The sequence below is a fragment of the Rutidosis leptorrhynchoides genome, chromosome 1 (genome assembly GCF_046630445.1).
Source record: "Rutidosis leptorrhynchoides isolate AG116_Rl617_1_P2 chromosome 1, CSIRO_AGI_Rlap_v1, whole genome shotgun sequence".
In the NCBI taxonomy this organism is placed as follows: Eukaryota; Viridiplantae; Streptophyta; class Magnoliopsida; order Asterales; family Asteraceae; genus Rutidosis; species Rutidosis leptorrhynchoides.
Window position 1 is genome coordinate 493,193,542 of NC_092333.1, and position 17,822 is coordinate 493,211,363.

Here is a 17,822-nt window from a genome sequence, read left to right on the forward strand (position 1 = left end):
TCGTTTAGATCTTCCGCCTCAATTGAACTCCGTTCATCCTACCTTCCATGTATCTAACTTGAAAAAGTGTCTTGCCGAACCCGATATCGTCATCCCTCTCGAAGAACTTACTATTGATGACAAACTTCATTTTGTGGAGGAACCGGTTGAAATTGTGGACACCTCCGTCAAGACATTGAAACAAAGCCGAATCCCGATTGTCAAGGTTCGTTGGAATGCCAAAAGAGGACCCGAGTTTACTTGGAAAAGGAAAGATCAAATGCAAAAGAAATACCCTCACTTATTCCCGATTCCGTAAACGCAAAATTTCGAGGAAGAAACAACAACTACTACGCCTACTTAAATTTCGGGACGAAATTTCTTTTAAGGAGTAGGTAATGTAACATCCCGCCTTTTTCCGTTTACTTTTTCGTTTAACTATTTAAAGTCCGTTATATGATTATGACATCCCTCGTTAATACGCGTTTTAAAATATCTCGTTTAGGTAATTCACGCACCCGCAACCGAACTAGAGGGACCATTGTTGCCAAGAGAGCAAAGAGGTGACTAGGTCAACTAGTCAACCCTTCACTCTCATCCATTGATTAATTCTTTTTCTTTTTCCTTTTTCTCTAACACTTTCACCAAATCTCTCAAACACCACTTCAAGGATTCATCATCCAAATCAAATCGAGCAAGCATCCATCTAAACAAATTGCATATTCGGAATCCTCTCATCTTCCTCTTCGATTCCATACCGATTTCATCAAGTTTGGGTAACTTTCTAAAATCACTAGATTTTGTGTTCTTGATGTTTTTAACTTATAAAGTTGTTAATTAGTGTCTATGGCTCAAGTCTAACATGAATATATGATTTATATGTTCGATTTTGTTATTTGAAGTAACTAGTTTGAATATGAACTTTGGTGTGTTTGATTTGGTGATTTGGTTGTTTGAATGTTGTTAAAAGTGATAAATGCATGTATTAAATGTGTTCCTAGTATCACTAGCTTCAATTTGATGTGTAGGTTGTTTTAGAAAACTTCATAAACATGATTAGTGATTTTGATGTTGTTGGTTAGGGTTTGATAGAATTTAATGTGAAAATTTAATGCTTTGAATGACATGAAATGTTATTTGTAAGTGTTAGGTTGTATTGTATGCTTGATCACCTTCGAAACGGCATATCATTCATGTAAATTGGTTGCCGAATCATCAAATTTCATTTATGAACTAGAATGCATTTAATGAGGAGCCTTGAATGTGATTTTGGTTGTTGTAAAAGTAAATGTGATTGTTGAAATGTGTTTAGTTGTTTTCCTTGTCAAAATACCTTTCCGATGATATAAGATACATATTTTGGTTGTTTGCGGGTCATAAATGGTGATTGTTTGAAGTTTGGTTCGTGCATAAAACTTAAAAACTGCCAGATTTCTCTGTACAGGTAATGGCGCGGCGCGCCATATACCCGCGCGGCGCGTCAAAGTGGTCTGTCCAACTTTGTCAATTTTCGAATAATGTTTGCTATGCTACGCACCTCCGATTCACATGTAACTTGTTTTAACATGCTCATATATGATTAAAAACCTCAGAAAAATAGTTCGGGACCCGACCCGAACGTGTTGACTTTTTCGTTGACTTTGACCGACCAAAGTTTGACTTTTTGTCAAACTTAACCAAATGATTATGCAACATTCCTAACTTGTTTCTATACTTATATCTTGCATGAAACTTGACAAAATGATTCACATGCTACGTACTCGAGTCGTAACGAGCCATAGGACTAATTGAACATCTTTGACCAATCGTGACTATCGTTATTGATACAACCTATTTTTTTAGGTCAAGACTAGCATTGTTCTTTGCACACGTTACTTGTTGAAGTACTTATTTACTCTTCCGCTCAAGGTGAGATCATAGTCCCACTTTTACTCTTTTGCACTTACATTTGGGATGAGAAAACATAAACGTTTCTTTTTACTAAGTGAACACAAGTACAGGAAAACAAACATTCTACATACGAGTTTGAACAAAAATCCTCAATTCGATTATCATTAGTTACACTTGCCGGGTGTAAGCGAGAACTTATGTTATATGGCCATATGGGTTTGATAAACCCTCATTCAAACGGTTCGCTACCGTTTACGAATGAAATGTATTTTCGAGAAACAGTGTATGTTCTAACACTATTGTGATGGGGTTCTATGGAAGGAATGTTAAGCATTGATAATTGGGTGCTCGTGAAACAAACTTTTGGAATGTATTACTATTATCTCATTGTTGCAAATCTTGTGGTTCACTTGTACTTATTTACCCAAACCTATGATTTCACCAACGTTTTCGTTGACAGATTTCTATGTTTTTCTCAGGTCCTTGAAAGCTACTTGATACATGCTTCCGCACTCTTTTTGATACTTGCTTGGATGTCGAGTATACATGCATAGTTGGAGCGTCTTTTGACTACTTTAAATTGTGTCGCATAGGTTTCATACGTACGTTAAACATTGTAATGTAACTAGTCTTTGAACTACATTTGTAAACTTGAAACATCCTTTTTCTTATGAAATAGATGCGACATATTTTGGTCAAACGTCATGTTAAAGACTTATGACCACGCAACGGGTCCGAAGTAGTCGGCGCCGTCAAACATAATTTGGTCGGGTCGCTACAAGACATTTTTCAAAGACTGCATTCATTTTTAAAACAACCATAACCTTTATTTTATCAATAAAGGTTTCAAAAGCATTACGTAGATTATCAAATAATGATAATCTAAAATATACTGTTTACACACGACCATTACATAATGGTTTACAATAGAAATATATTACATCGACATATGTTTCTTGAATGCAGTTTTTACATAATATTATACAAACATGGACTCCAAATCTTGTCCTTATTTGAGTATGCAATAGCGGAAGCTCTTAATATTCACCTGAGAATAAACATGCTTTAAACGTCAACAAAAATGTTGGTGAGTTATAGGTTTAACCTATATATATCAAATCATAACAATAGACCACAAGATTTCATATTTCAATATACATCCCATATATAGAGATAAAAATCATTCATATGGTGAACACTTGGTAACCGACATTAACAAGATGCATATATAAGAATATCCCCATCATTCCGGGACACCCTTCGGATATGATATAAATTTTGAAGTACTAAAGCATACGGTACTTTGGATGGGGTTTGTTAGGCCCAATAGATCTATCTTTAGGATTCGCGTCAATTAGGGTGTCTGTTCCCTAATTCTTAGATTACCAGACTTAATAAAAAGGGGCATATTCGATTTCGATAATTCAACCATAGAATGTAGTTTCACGTACTTGTGTCTATTTTGTAAATCATTTATTAAACCTGCATGTATTCTCATCCCAAAAATATTAGATTTTAAAAGTGGGACTATAACTCACTTTCACAGATTTTTACTTCGTCGGGAAGTAAGACTTGGCCACTGGTCGATTCACGAACCTATAACAAATATGTACATATATATCAAAGTATGTTCAAAATATATTTACAACACTTTTAATACATTTTGATGTTTTAAGTTTATTAAGTCAGCTGTCCTCGTTAGTAACCTACAACTAGTTGTCCAACGTTAGATGTACAGAAAAAAATTGATATATATTATCTTGAATCAATCCACGACCCAGTGTATACACGTCTCAGGCTAGATCACAACTCAAAGTATATATATTTTTGGAATCAACCTCAACCCTGTATAGCTAACTCCCACATTACTGCATATAAAGTGTCTATGGTTGTTCCAAATAATATATACACATGGGTCGATATGATATGTTAAAACATTTGCATACGTGTCTATGGTATCCCAAGATTAGATAATATATTAGAATACATGTATAATACAATATAAGTTAGCTAGGATATGATTAATATAGATTTGTTAAACATTTCCCGTAGCTAAAAAGATCAAAAATATCCAATCTTGTTTTACCCATAACTTCTTCGTTTTAAATCCGTTTTGAGTGAATCCAATTGCTATGGTTTCATATTGAACTTAAGTTTATGAATCTATACAGAAAAAGTATAAGTTTATAGTCAGAATTACAGGTTACAAGTCATTTTTGTAATGGTAGTCATTTCAGTCGAAAGAACGACGTCTAGATGACCATTTTGGAAAACATACTTCCACTTTGAGTTTAACCATGATTTTTGGATATAGTTTCATGTTCATAAGAAAAATCATTTTCCCAGAAGAACAACTTTTAAATCAAAATTTATCATAGTTTTTAATTAACTAACCCAAAACAGTCCGCGATGTTACTACAACGGCGTATATCCGGTTTTACAGTGTTTTTTCGTGTTTTTCGATTTTAAATCATTAAGTTACCATATCATATAGATATAGAACATGTGTTTAGTTGATTTTAAAAGTCAAGTTAGAAGGATTAACTTTTGTTTGCGAACAAGTTTAGAATTAACTAAACTATGTTCTAGTGATTACAAGTTTAAACCTTCGAATACGATAGCTTTATATGTATGAATCGAATGATGTTATGAACATCATTACTACCTCAAGTTTTCTGGATAAAGCTACTGGAAATGAGAAAAATGGATCTAGCTTCAAAGGATCCTTGGATGGCTTGAAAGTTCTTGAAGCAGAATCATGACACGAAAACAAGTTCAAGTAAGATTTCCACTCGAAATAAGATTGTTATAGTTATAGAAATTGAATTAAAGTTTGAATATGAGTATTACCTTGTATTTGAAAGATATATTACTGTAAATAATAAAGATTTCTTGAGGTTGGATGATCACTCTACAAGATTGGAAGTAAGCTAGCAAACTTGGAAGTATTCTTGATTTTATGAAACTAGAACTTGTAGAATTTATGAAGAACACTTAGAACTTGAAGATAGAACTTGAGAGAGATTAATTAGATGAAGAAAATTGAATAATGAAAGTTTTTGTAGGTGTTTTTGGTCGTTGGTATATGGATTAGATATAAAGGAAGTGTAATTTTGTTTTCATGTAAATAAGTCATGAATGATTACTCATATTTTTGTAATTTTATGAGATATTTCATGCTAGTTGCCAAATGATGGTTCCCACATGTGTTAGGTGACTCACATGGGCTGCTAAGAGCTGATCATTGGAGTGTATATACCAATAGTACATACATCTAAAAGCTGTGTATTGTACGAGTACGAATACGGGTGCATACGAATAGAATTGTTGATGAAACTGAACGAGGATGTAATTGGAAGCATTTTTGTTAAGTAGAAGTATTTTGATAAGTGTTTTGAAGTCTTTCAAAAGTGTATGAATACATATTAAAACACTACATGTATATACATTTTAACTGAGTCGTTAAGTCATCGTTAGTCGTTACATGTAAATGTTGATTTGAAACCTTTAAGTTAACGATCATGTTAAATGTTGTTAACCCAATGTTTATTATATCTAATAAGATGTTATATTATTACATTATCATGATATTATTATATATTAATATATCTTAGTATGATATATACATTAAAATATCGTTACAACAATAATCGTTACATATAAGTCTCGTTTCGTAATTCTTGAGTTAGTAGTCTTGTTTTTACATATGTAGTTCATTGTTAACACACTTAATGATATATTTAAATACTATTTTAATATGTTAAATATAGTGTATCCATATCTTAATATGATACATATGTATTTAGTAGACGTTATCATAACGATAATCGTTATATATATATATCATTTCGAGTTTCTTAACTTAGTATTCTCATTTCTTATGTATATCACACATTGTTAATATACTTAGTGAGATACTTACTCATCATAATCTCATGTCAACCATATATATATGTCTATATATACCACAACATGTAGTTTTTACAAATTTGTAACGTTCGTGAATCGCCGGTCAACTTGGGTGATTAATTGTCTATATGAAAGTTATTTCATTTAATCAAGTCTTAACAAGTTTGATTGCTTAACATGTTAGAAACATTTAATCATGTAAATATCAATTTCGTTTAATATATAAAAACATGGAAAAGTTCGGGTCACTACAGTACCTACCCGTTAAATAAATTTCGTCCCGAAATTTTAAGCTGTTGAAAGTGTTGACGAATCTTCTGGAAATAGATGCGGGTATTTCTTCTTCATCTGATCTTCACACTCCCAGGTGAACTCGGGTCCTCTACGAGCATTCCATCGAACCTTAACAATCGGTATCTTGTTTTGTTTAAGTCTCTTAACCTTACGATCCATTATTTCGACGGGTTCTTCAATGAATTGAAGTTTTTCATTGATTTGGATTTCGTCCAACGGAATAGTGAGATCTTCTTTAGCAAAACATTTCTTCAAATTCGAGACGTGAAAAGTGTTATGTACATTCGCAAGTTGTTGAGGTAACTCAAGTCGGTAAGCTACTGGTCCGACACGATCAATAATCTTGAATGGTCCAATATACCTTGGATTTAATTTCCCCCATTTACCAAATCGAAAAACACCTTTCCAAGGTGCAACCTTAAGCATGACCATTTCTCCAATTTCAAATTCTATGTCTTTTCTTTTAATGTCGGCGTAGCTCTTTTGTAGACTTTGGGCGGTTTTCAACCGTTGTTGAATTTGGATGATCTTCTCGGTAGTTTCTTGTATTATCTCCGGACCCGTAATCTGTCTATCCCCCACTTCACTCCAAAAAATCGGAGACCTGCACTTTCTACCATAAAGTGCTTCAAACGGCGCCATCTCAATGCTTGAATGATAGCTGTTGTTGTAGGAAAATTCTGCTAACGGTAGATATCGATCCCAACTGTTTCCGAAATCAATAACACATGCTCGTAGCATGTCTTCAAGCGTTTGTATCATTATTTCGCTCTGCCCATCAGTTTGTGGATGATAGACAGTACTCATGTCTAGACGAGTTCCTAATGCTTGCTGTAATGTCTGCCAGAATCTTGAAATAAATCTGCCATCCCTATCAGAGATAATAGAAATTGGTATTCCATGTCTGGAGATGACTTCCTTCAAATACAGTCGTGCTAACTTCTCCATCTTGTCATCTTCTCTTATTGGCAGAAAGTGTGCTGACTTGGTGAGACGATCAACTATTACCCAAATAGTATCATAACCACTTGCAGTCCTTGGCAATTTAGTAATGAAATCCATGGTAATGTTTTCCCATTTCCATTCCGGGATTTCAGGTTGTTGTAGTAGACCTGATGGTTTCTGATGTTCAGCTTTGACCTTAGAACACGTCAAACATTCTCCTACATATTTAGCAATATCGGCTTTCATACCTGGCCACCAAAAATGTTTCTTAAGATCCTTGTACATCTTTCCCGTTTCAGGATGTATTGAGTATCTGGTTTTATGAGCTTCTCTAAGTACCATTTCTCTCATATCTCCAAATTTTGGTACCCAAATTCTTTCAGCCCTATACCGGGTTCCGTCTTCCCGAATATTAAGATGCTTCTCCGATCCTTTGGGTATTTCATCCTTTAAATTTCCCTCTTTTAAAACTCCTTGTTGCGCCTCCTTTATTTGAGTAGTAAGGTTAGTGTGAATCATTATATTCATAGATTTTACTCGAATGGGTTCTCTGTCCTTTCTGCTCAAGGCGTCGACTACCACATTTTCCTTCCCCGGGTGGTAACGAATCTCAAAGTCGTAATCATTCAACAATTCAATCCACCTACGCTGCCTCATATTCAGTTGTTTCTGATTAAATATGTGTTGAAGACTTTTGTGGTCGGTATATATAATACTTTTGACCCCATATAAGTAGTGCCTCCAAGTCTTTAATGCAAAAACAACCGCGCCTAATTCCAAATCATGCGTCGTATAATTTTGCTCGTGAATCTTCAATTGTCTAAACACATAAGCAATCACCTTCGTCCATTGCATTAATACACAACCGAGACCTTGCTTTGATGCGTCACAATAAATCACAAAATCATCATTCCCTTCAGGCAATGAAAATATAGGTGCCGTAGTTAGCTTTTTCTTCAATAATTGAAACTCCTTCTCTTGTTCATCCTTCCATTCAAATTTCTTCCCTTTATGCGTTAATGCAGTCAAGGGTTTTGCTATTTTGGAGAAATCTTGGATGAATCTTCTGTAGTAACCAGCCAATCCTAAAAATTGACGTATATGCTTCGGAGTTTTTGGGGTTTCCCACTTTTCAACTGTTTCGATCTTTGTCGGGTCCACCTGGATACCTTCTTTGTTCACTATGTGACCGAGGAATTGAACTTCTTCCAACCAAAATGCACACTTTGAAAACTTAGCGTACAGTTTTTCTTTCCTCAATACTTCTAGCACTTTTCTCAAATGTTCTTCGTGCTCTTGATCATTCTTTGAGTAAATAAGTATGTCATCGACGAAAACAATGACAAACTTGTCAATATATGGCCCACACACTCGGTTCATAAGGTCCATGAACATAGCTGGTGCGTTAGTCAATCCAAATGGCATAACCATAAACTCGTAATGACCATAACACGTCCTAAAAGCAGTTTTTGGAATATCATCCTCCTTTACTCGCATTTGATGATATCCAGAACGTAAATCGATCTTCGAATAAACCGACGAGCCTTGTAGTTGATCAAATAAGTCGTCAATTCTCGGTAGTGGATAAAGGTTTTTGATGGTAAGTTTGTTCAACTTTCTGTAGTCAATATACAACCTAAATGTACCATCCTTCTTCTTGACAAACAAAACAGGAGCTCCCCATGGTGATGTGCTTGGTCGAATGAAACCACATTCTAATAGTTCTTGCAGTTGGCTTTGCAGTTCTTTCATCTCGCTGGGTGCGAGTCTATAAGGAGCACGAGCTATTGGTGCAGCTCCTGGTACAAGATCTATTTGAAATTCAACAGATCGATGTGGAGGTAGTCCTGGTAATTCTTTCGGAAATACATCAGGAAATTCTTTTGTGACGGGAACATCATTGATGCTCTTTTCTTCAGTTTGTACTTTCTCGACGTGTGCTAGAATAGCATAGCAACCTTTTCTAATTAATTTTTGTGCCTTCAAATTACTAATAAGATGTAGCTTCGTGTTGCCCTTTTCTCCGTACACCATTAAGGGTTCTCCTTCTTCTCGTACAATGCGAATTGCATTTTTATAACATACGATCTCTGCTTTCACCTTCTTCAGCCAGTCCATGCCAACTATTACATCAAAACTCCCTAACTCTACGGGTATCAAATCAATCTTAAATATTTCGCTACCCAGTTTAATTTCTCGATTCTGGCATATATAATCTGCTGAAATTAATTTACCGTTTGCTAATTCGAGTAAAAATTTACTATCCAACGGCGTCAATGGACAACTTAATTTAGCACAAAAATCTCTACTCATATAGCTTCTATCCGCACCCGAATCAAATAAAATGTAAGCAGATTTATTGTCAATAAGAAACGTACCCGTAACAAGCTCCAGGTCTTCCTGTGCCTCTGCCGCATTAATATTGAAAACTCTTCCACGGCCTTGTCCATTCGTGTTCTCCTGGTTCGGGCAATTTCTAATAATGTGGCCTGGTTTTCCACATTTATAACAAACTACATTGGCATAACTTGCTCCGACACTACTTGCTCCGCCATTACTCGTTCTGACACCATTTGTTCCTTTCGTTCTGTTAACCCCTGATCCGTAGACCTCACACTTCACCGCGCTATGACCATTTCTTTTACACTTGTTGCAAAATTTGGTGCAGAACCCCGAGTGATACTTTTCACACCTTTGGCATAGCTGCTTCTGATTGTTGTTGTTGTTGCGGTTGTTATTGTTGTTGGGATGATTGTTGTAGTTGTTGTTGTTGTTGTTGTTGTTGTTGTTGTTATTGTTGTTGTTGTTGGGCCGTTTGTTGTAGTTGCGATTGATGTTGCGATTGTTGGGATAGTTGTTGTTGTTTTGGTGACTCTTATCACCGTTTTCCTCCCACTTTCTTTTGACTAACTTTACGTTGGCCTCTTCAGCCGCCTGTTCTTTAATTCTTCCCTCAATTTGGTCACTAGTTTATGAGCCATTCTACATGCCTTTTGTATGGAGGCAGGCTCGTGTGAACTTATATCTTCTTGGATTCTCTCTGGTAACCCTTTCACAAACGCGTCGATCTTCTCTTCCTCATCTTCGAACGCTCTCGGACACAATAGGCACAATTCTGTGAATCGTATTTCGTACGAAGTAATATCGAATCCCTGTGTTCGTAACCCTCTAAGTTCTGACTTGAGCTTATTAACCTCGGTTCTGGGACGGTACTTCTCGTTCATCAAGTGCTTGAATGCTGACCATGGTAGCGCGTAAGCAGTATCTTGTCCCACTTGCTCTAGATAGGTATTCCACCATGTTAACGTACTACCTGTGAAGGTATGCATAGCGTACTTCACTTTGTCTCCTTCAGCACACTTACTTATGGCAAACATCGATTCAACTTTCTCGGTCCACCGTTTCAATCCGATTGGTCCTTCGGTCCCATCAAATTCTGAAGGTTTGCAGGTAGTGAATTCCTTGTAGGAGCATCCTACATGATTTCTTGCGCCGTTAGCTGTATTGCTAGATTCAGAGTTATTGTTGGTATGTAGCGCGGCCTGTACTACGGCTATGTTTGAAGCAAGAAAGGCACAAAATTCCTCTTCGCTCATATTCAAGGTGTGTCGAGTAGTCGGTGCCATTTCCTTCAAAATAGTCAAATGAAACAATTTAATCATACAGAATATTAAGAGTAGTCAATAGTATCTCGTAGCATAATATGAACTCATTTATAAAAGCTTTTTCTTCATATTAGCGTTTTATAAGTTTAAATTCGGGTACTACCTACCCGTTAAGTTCATACTTAGTAGCTAATATACAATTCAACTACTACAATTCCATATGAAAAACTGATTTTAATAATATATCACATACAAATATTCTTCAAACTTACAACTTCGCTATATTACATATAACATGAAATATAGTACACTATGATACAGGACAGTTTTGAAGATAAATCTAGTTAATACGCAAGTTGTTCAACAAAGGAAATAAAGATACGTAATTCATAAGTCCAGAAACAAGTCATGCATTCTGGTTTTACTAAGACGACTTCCCATCCTTGGTCTTGTGAAAAATAACCGTTATGACCATTAGTTAGGCAGCATGTTGTAATGTCGTCAAAAGGACGAGGGTTTCGTAATGACCAACAGTCTCGTAATAACCTAAAAACCTCATTTTTTACCCCAATTACCGACTCCGTCACTTGTGGGAACGTTTTGTTTAATAGTTGTAGCCCGATGTTCTTGTTCTCACTTTGGTGAGAAGCGAACATTACTAACCCGTAAGCATAACATGCTTCTTTATGTTACATGTAGCCGCTTTTTCTAAATCATGAAGTCCTATATTCGGATATATTGAGTCAAAATAATTTCTTAACCCATTGCGTAAAATAGCATTTGGGTTCCCCGCAATATATGCGTCAAAGTAAACACATCGTAACTTATGGATTTCCCAATGTGATATCCCCCATCTTTCGAACGAAAGCCTTTTATAAACCAAGGCATTCTTGGAACGTTCTTCGAATGTCTTACAAACTGATCTCGCCTTAAATAGTTGTGCCGAGGAATTCTGACCGACTCTAGACAAGATTTCATTAATCATGTCTCTGGGTAGGTCTCTTAAAATATTGGGTTGTCTATCCATTTTGTGTTTTTATACTGTAAAATAGACAAGAGTTAGATTCATAAAAAAAATACTTATTAATACAAGCAATTTTTTACATATATCATAAAGCATAAGCACACTATATTACATATATTACACCAGACGAATACAACTATCTTATTTCGACTCGCTCGTTTCTTCTTCTTCGGTTTTGGTTCGTTTTGCCAAGTTTCTAGGGATATATGATGTTCCCCTAATACGAGCCGTCGTTTTCCACATTGGTTTAGAAAAACCTGGTGGTTTAGAGGTTCCCGGGTTTTTGTCACAACTTAAGAAATACGGGTGTTGACGATACATATAAAGTTCATCGAGTTTGGAATCAAATTTCTCTATTTTTATGCCCTTTCCCTTATTGTTCTCTTTTGCCTTATTAAATTGTGTTGGGGTAATTTCTATAACATCATCGAAATCCTTGTCGGGATCCGATTTATCGGAGAATTGGTAATCCTCCCAATACTTTACTTCCTTGGCGGAAACACCATTGACCATAATTAACTTTGGTCGGTTGGTTGAGGATTTTCTTCTACTTAACCGTTTTATTATTTCCCCCACTGGTTCTATTTCTTCTTCCGGTTCCGATTCTTCTTCCGGTTTTGATTCTTCTTCCGGTTCCTCTTCGGGAACTTGTGAATCAGTCCACGAATCATTCCAATTTACATTTGACTCTTCATTATTATTAGGTGAGTCAATGGGACTTGTTCTAGAGGTAGACATCTATCACATAATATCAAACACGTTAAGAGATTAATATATCACATAATATTCACATGTTAAAAATATATAGTTTCCAACAAAAATGTTAAGCAATCATTTTTAAAGAAAACACGGTCGAAGTCTAGACTCACTAATGCATCCTAACAAACTCGATAAGACACACTAATGCAAATTTTCTGGTTCTCTAAGACCAACGCTCGGATACCAGCTGAAATGTCCCGTTCATATTGATTATAAACGTTCCATATTAATTGATTTCGTTGCGAGGTTTTGACCTCTATATGAGACGTTTTTCAAAGACTACATTCATTTTTAAAACAACCATAACCTTTATTTTATCAATAAAGGTTTCAAAAGCATTACGTAGATTATCAAATAATGATAATCTAAAATATATTGTTTACACACGACCATTACATAATGGTTTACAATAGAAATATATTACATCGACATATGTTTCTTGAATGCAGTTTTTACATAATATCATACAAACATGGACTCCAAATCTTGTCCTTATTTTAGTATGCAACAGCGGAAGCTCTTAATATTCACCTGAGAATAAACATGCTTTAAACGTCAACAAAAATGTTGGTGAGTTATAGGTTTAACCTATATATATATCAAATCGTAACAATAGACTACAAGATTTCATATTTCAATATACATCCCATACATAGAGATAAAAATCATTCATATGGTGAACACCTGGTAACCGACATTAACAAGATGCATATATAAGAATATCTCCATCATTCCGGGACACCCTTCGGATATGATATAAATTTCTAAGTACTAAAGCATCCGGTACTTTGGATGGGGTTTGTTAGGCCCAATAGATTTATCTTTAGGATTCGCGTCAATTAGGGTGTCTGTTCCCTAATTCTTAGATTACCAGACTTAATAAAAAGGGGCATATTCGATTTCGATAATTCAACCATAGAATGTAGTTTCACGTACTTGTTTCTATTTTGTAAATCATTTATAAAACCTGCATGTATTCTCATCCCAAAAATATTAGATTTTAAAAGTGGGACTATAACTCACTTTCACAGATTTTTACTTTGTCGGGAAGTAAGACTTGGCCACTGGTCGATTCACGAACCTATAACAAATATGTACATATATATCAAAGTATGTTCAAAATATATTTACAACACTTTTAATACATTTTGATGTTTTAAGTTTATTAAGTCAGCTGTCCTCGTTAGTAACCTACAACTAGTTGTCCAACGTTAGATGTACAGAAAAAAAATTGATATATATTATCTTGAATCAATCCACGACCCAGTGTATACACGTCACAGGCTAGATCACAACTCAAAGTATATATATATTTTTGAAATCAACCTCAACCCTGTATAGCTAACTCCCACATTACTGCATATAGAGTGTCTATGGTTGTTCCAAATAATATATACACATGGGTCGATATGATATGTCAAAATATTTGCATACGTGTCTATGGTATCCCAAGATTACATAATATATTAGAATACATGTATAATACAATATAAGTTAGCTAGGATATGATTAATATAGATTTGTTAAACATTTCCCGTAGCTAAAAAGATCAAAAATATCCAATCTTGTTTTACCCATAACTTCTTCGTTTTAAATCCGTTTTGAGTGAATCCAATTGCTATGGTTTCATATTGAACTTAAGTTTATGAATATATACAGAAAAAGTATAAGTTTATAGTCGGAATTATAGGTTACAAGTCATTTTTGTAAAGATAGTCATTTCAGTCGAAAGAACGACGTCTAGATGACCATTTTGGAAAACATACTTCCACTTTGAGTTTAACCATGATTTTTGGATATAGTTTCATGTTCATAAGAAAAATCATTTTCCCAGAAGAACAACTTTTAAATCAAAATTTATCATAGTTTTTAATTAACTAACCCAAAACAGCCCGCGGTGTTACTACAACGGCGTATATCTGGTTTTACGATGTTTTTCGTGTTTTCCGATTTTAAACCATTAAGTTAGCATATCATATAGATATAGAACATGTGTTTAGTTGATTTTAAAAGTCAAGTTAGAAGGATTAACTTTTGTTTGCGAACAAGTTTAGAATTAACTAAACTATGTTCTAGTGATTACAAGTTTAAACCTTCGAATAAGATAGCTTTATATGTATGAATCGAATGATGTTATGAACATCATTACTACCTCAAGTTTTCTGGATAAAGCTACTGGAAATGATAAAAATGGATCTAGCTTCAAAGGATCCTTGGATGGCTTGAAAGTTCTTGAAGCAGAATCATGACACGAAAACAAGTTCAAGTAAGATTTCCACTCGAAATAAGATTGTTATAGTTATAGAAATTGAATCAAAGTTTGAATATGAGTATTACCTTGTATTAGAAAGATATCTTACTGTAAATAATAAAGATTTCTTGAGGTTGGATGATCATTCTACAAGATTGGAAGTAAGCTAGCAAACTTGGAAGTATTCTTGATTTTATGAAACTAGAACTTGTAGAATTTATGAAGAACACTTAGAACTTGAAGATAGAACTTGAGAGAGATTAATTAGATGAAGAAAATTGAATAATGAAAGTGTTTGTAGGTGTTTTTGGTCGTTGGTATATGAATTAGATATAAAGGAAGTGTAATTTTGTTTTCATGTAAATAAGTCATGAATGATTACTCATATTTTTGTAATTTTATGAGATATTTCATGCTAGTTGCCAAATGATGGTTCCCACATGTGTTAGGTGACTCACATGGGCTGCTAAGAGCTGATCATTGGAGTGTATATACCAATAGTACATACATCTAAAAGCTGTGTATTGTACGAGTACGAATACGGGTGCATACGAATAGAATTGTTGATGAAACTGAACGAGGATGTAATTGGAAGCATTTTTGTTAAGTAGAAGTATTTTGATAAGTGTTTTGAAGTCTTTCAAAAGTGTATGAATACATATTAAAACACTACATGTATATACATTTTAACTGAGTCGTTAAGTCATCGTTAGTCGTTACATGTAAATGTTGATTTGAAACCTTTAAGTTAACGATCATGTTAAATGTTGTTAACCCAATGTTTATTATATCTAATAAGATGTTATATTATTACATTATCATGATATTATTATATATTAATATATCTTAGTATGATATATACATTAAAATATCGTTACAACAATAATCGTTACATATAAGTCTCGTTTCGTAATTCTTGAGTTAGTAGTCTTGTTTTTACATATGTAGTTCATTGTTAACACACTTAATGATATATTTAAATATCATTTTATCATGTTAAATGTAGTGTATCCATATCTTAATATGATACATATGTATTTAGTAGACGTTATCATAACGATAATCGTTATATATATATATATATCATTTCGAGTTTCTTAACTTAGTATTCTCATTTCTTATGTATATCACACATTGTTAATATACTTAGTGAGATACTTACTCATCATAATCTCATGTCAACCATATATATATGTCTATATATACCACAACATGTAGTTTTTACAAATTTGTAACGTTCGTGAATCGCCGGTCAACTTGGGTGATTAATTGTCTATATGAAACTTATTTCATTTAATCAAGTCTTAACAAGTTTGATTGCTTAACATGTTGGAAACATTTAATCATGTAAATATCAATTTCATTTAATATATAAAAACATGGAAAAGTTCGGGTCACTACATATGTGCTGCTCACACTCTTATATAAGGGCTTGAGCATAGGAGCTACCCTTAGGGCTTACGCATGACACTGGGATGCCCGGTGTATCGAAAAACACTGAACAATTATATAATAAAAAATGTTGATTCTGTTATATTTATGCATTCTGAGTGTTTCTTTCATATGAAAATGATGTTTTTACGCGTGTAGCTCCTAGGATACACCATCAAGTCTTCTAATTTGATGTATTTATTTTGTAAAAATAAGCTCATTAAACTATAAAAGAAAATGAGTGCTTTTTACCTCAAGAACATGTATTCGCTATAGCCGTATGTTCTCTGAAGTGATGTGATCCCAAATGATTACTTTTGGCGGTTTATAAAGCTTCTAAAATCAACCTTAACAAGGCCTAACTTTGATTGGCTAACTTTTACCTAACTCGAATGGGTGGTATACATTTACTTGGTTTTTTTTACTCACCGGATAAATAAATGACTTTAATGTCATTTAATAATTTTTGTTAACAATAGCGTTAAACTTAAAACCCTTTGTACTATTAGGTAACTGTTATCGTAAAGTTAATAATTATACTGTCATATACAATTGTTATAACTGTAACGACATTGCTTGTCAAAATATTTCCGACATAACGCTATTAAGGGAGTTTAGTAACTTTCAAATTATGAGTTCGAGACTGGTCGTAAATAAAGAAGATGTGTGTTTGTTGTTGATAAAAATCCATATTTTTCTAGGACTATATTTCTTTATTTTATTGGGGACTTATGTTATGTATATAGAGAAACAAAATGGAATGGGCTTCTTATACACTATATCTTTGTTTACTCTATTTTATTTTATTATTCTTTTACTTAAAAAAAAAAAAAATATATATATATACCAAGTAGTATAAAATAGCATGGGTAATTCATCAATCGATGCTCACAAATATAAGGGAAGCGAAACTCGAATACTAACAAACAAACCAAACCTAATCAATAGCCGAGCACACCAAACAAAACCAAAAAACTTAACTCAAAGATCTAACACAAAGACAAACACAACAACAAACAAAATACATGAAGACTAACTACGACCCCTCACAACCCCAAAACAAAACGTACAACTGAAACAAAAAGATACACCAAAGGAAATACCTAACGAAACCGAACTGATCAAAGGTCTTCTATATTAAACATCTTCAATTCTGCCCCATGAATATTCTTAGCTTTCTTCGATTTGGATTTAGTCTTTGATTTAATCAACTTGCCTTCAACCTTAAAGGAATCCAAATTTTTCATAACTTCATCAAAAAATCGAAAGAAATACCCGCGCGTTTCTTTCCACCTCCACTATTACGCTCTTTGAGAAAACCATTGTCCAATAAAAAACTGGCTTTCGAACCACCAACCGACGCATCCTCCTCGTCATCGTCTACATCAAGATCGCGCAACCCAAACAACACACTATCTTTTTAAAAAAAAATAAACTCCCAGTGATAAATAAAAGAAATTCCACGGATAGTCTCTGTGATTTGTACCATATTACACGGTTAACCAAAGTATCAGTTTTGAGTGTGGATAGTTCCGGTGGTTTTCAAGTGGAGCAAGGATAGTCCAGTTCATTAACACTGTTATTTTTTTCGTTAAAACTAAATCATGTGCCAAGCACGTGAGGGTATTTATGTCATTGTATGTATATATATTCTTCATTAACACACTTTTATTTAATTTATTTTTCTTCCTAGATTTGAGACAAGACAACACCCGAATGAAAAATCAAACACCAT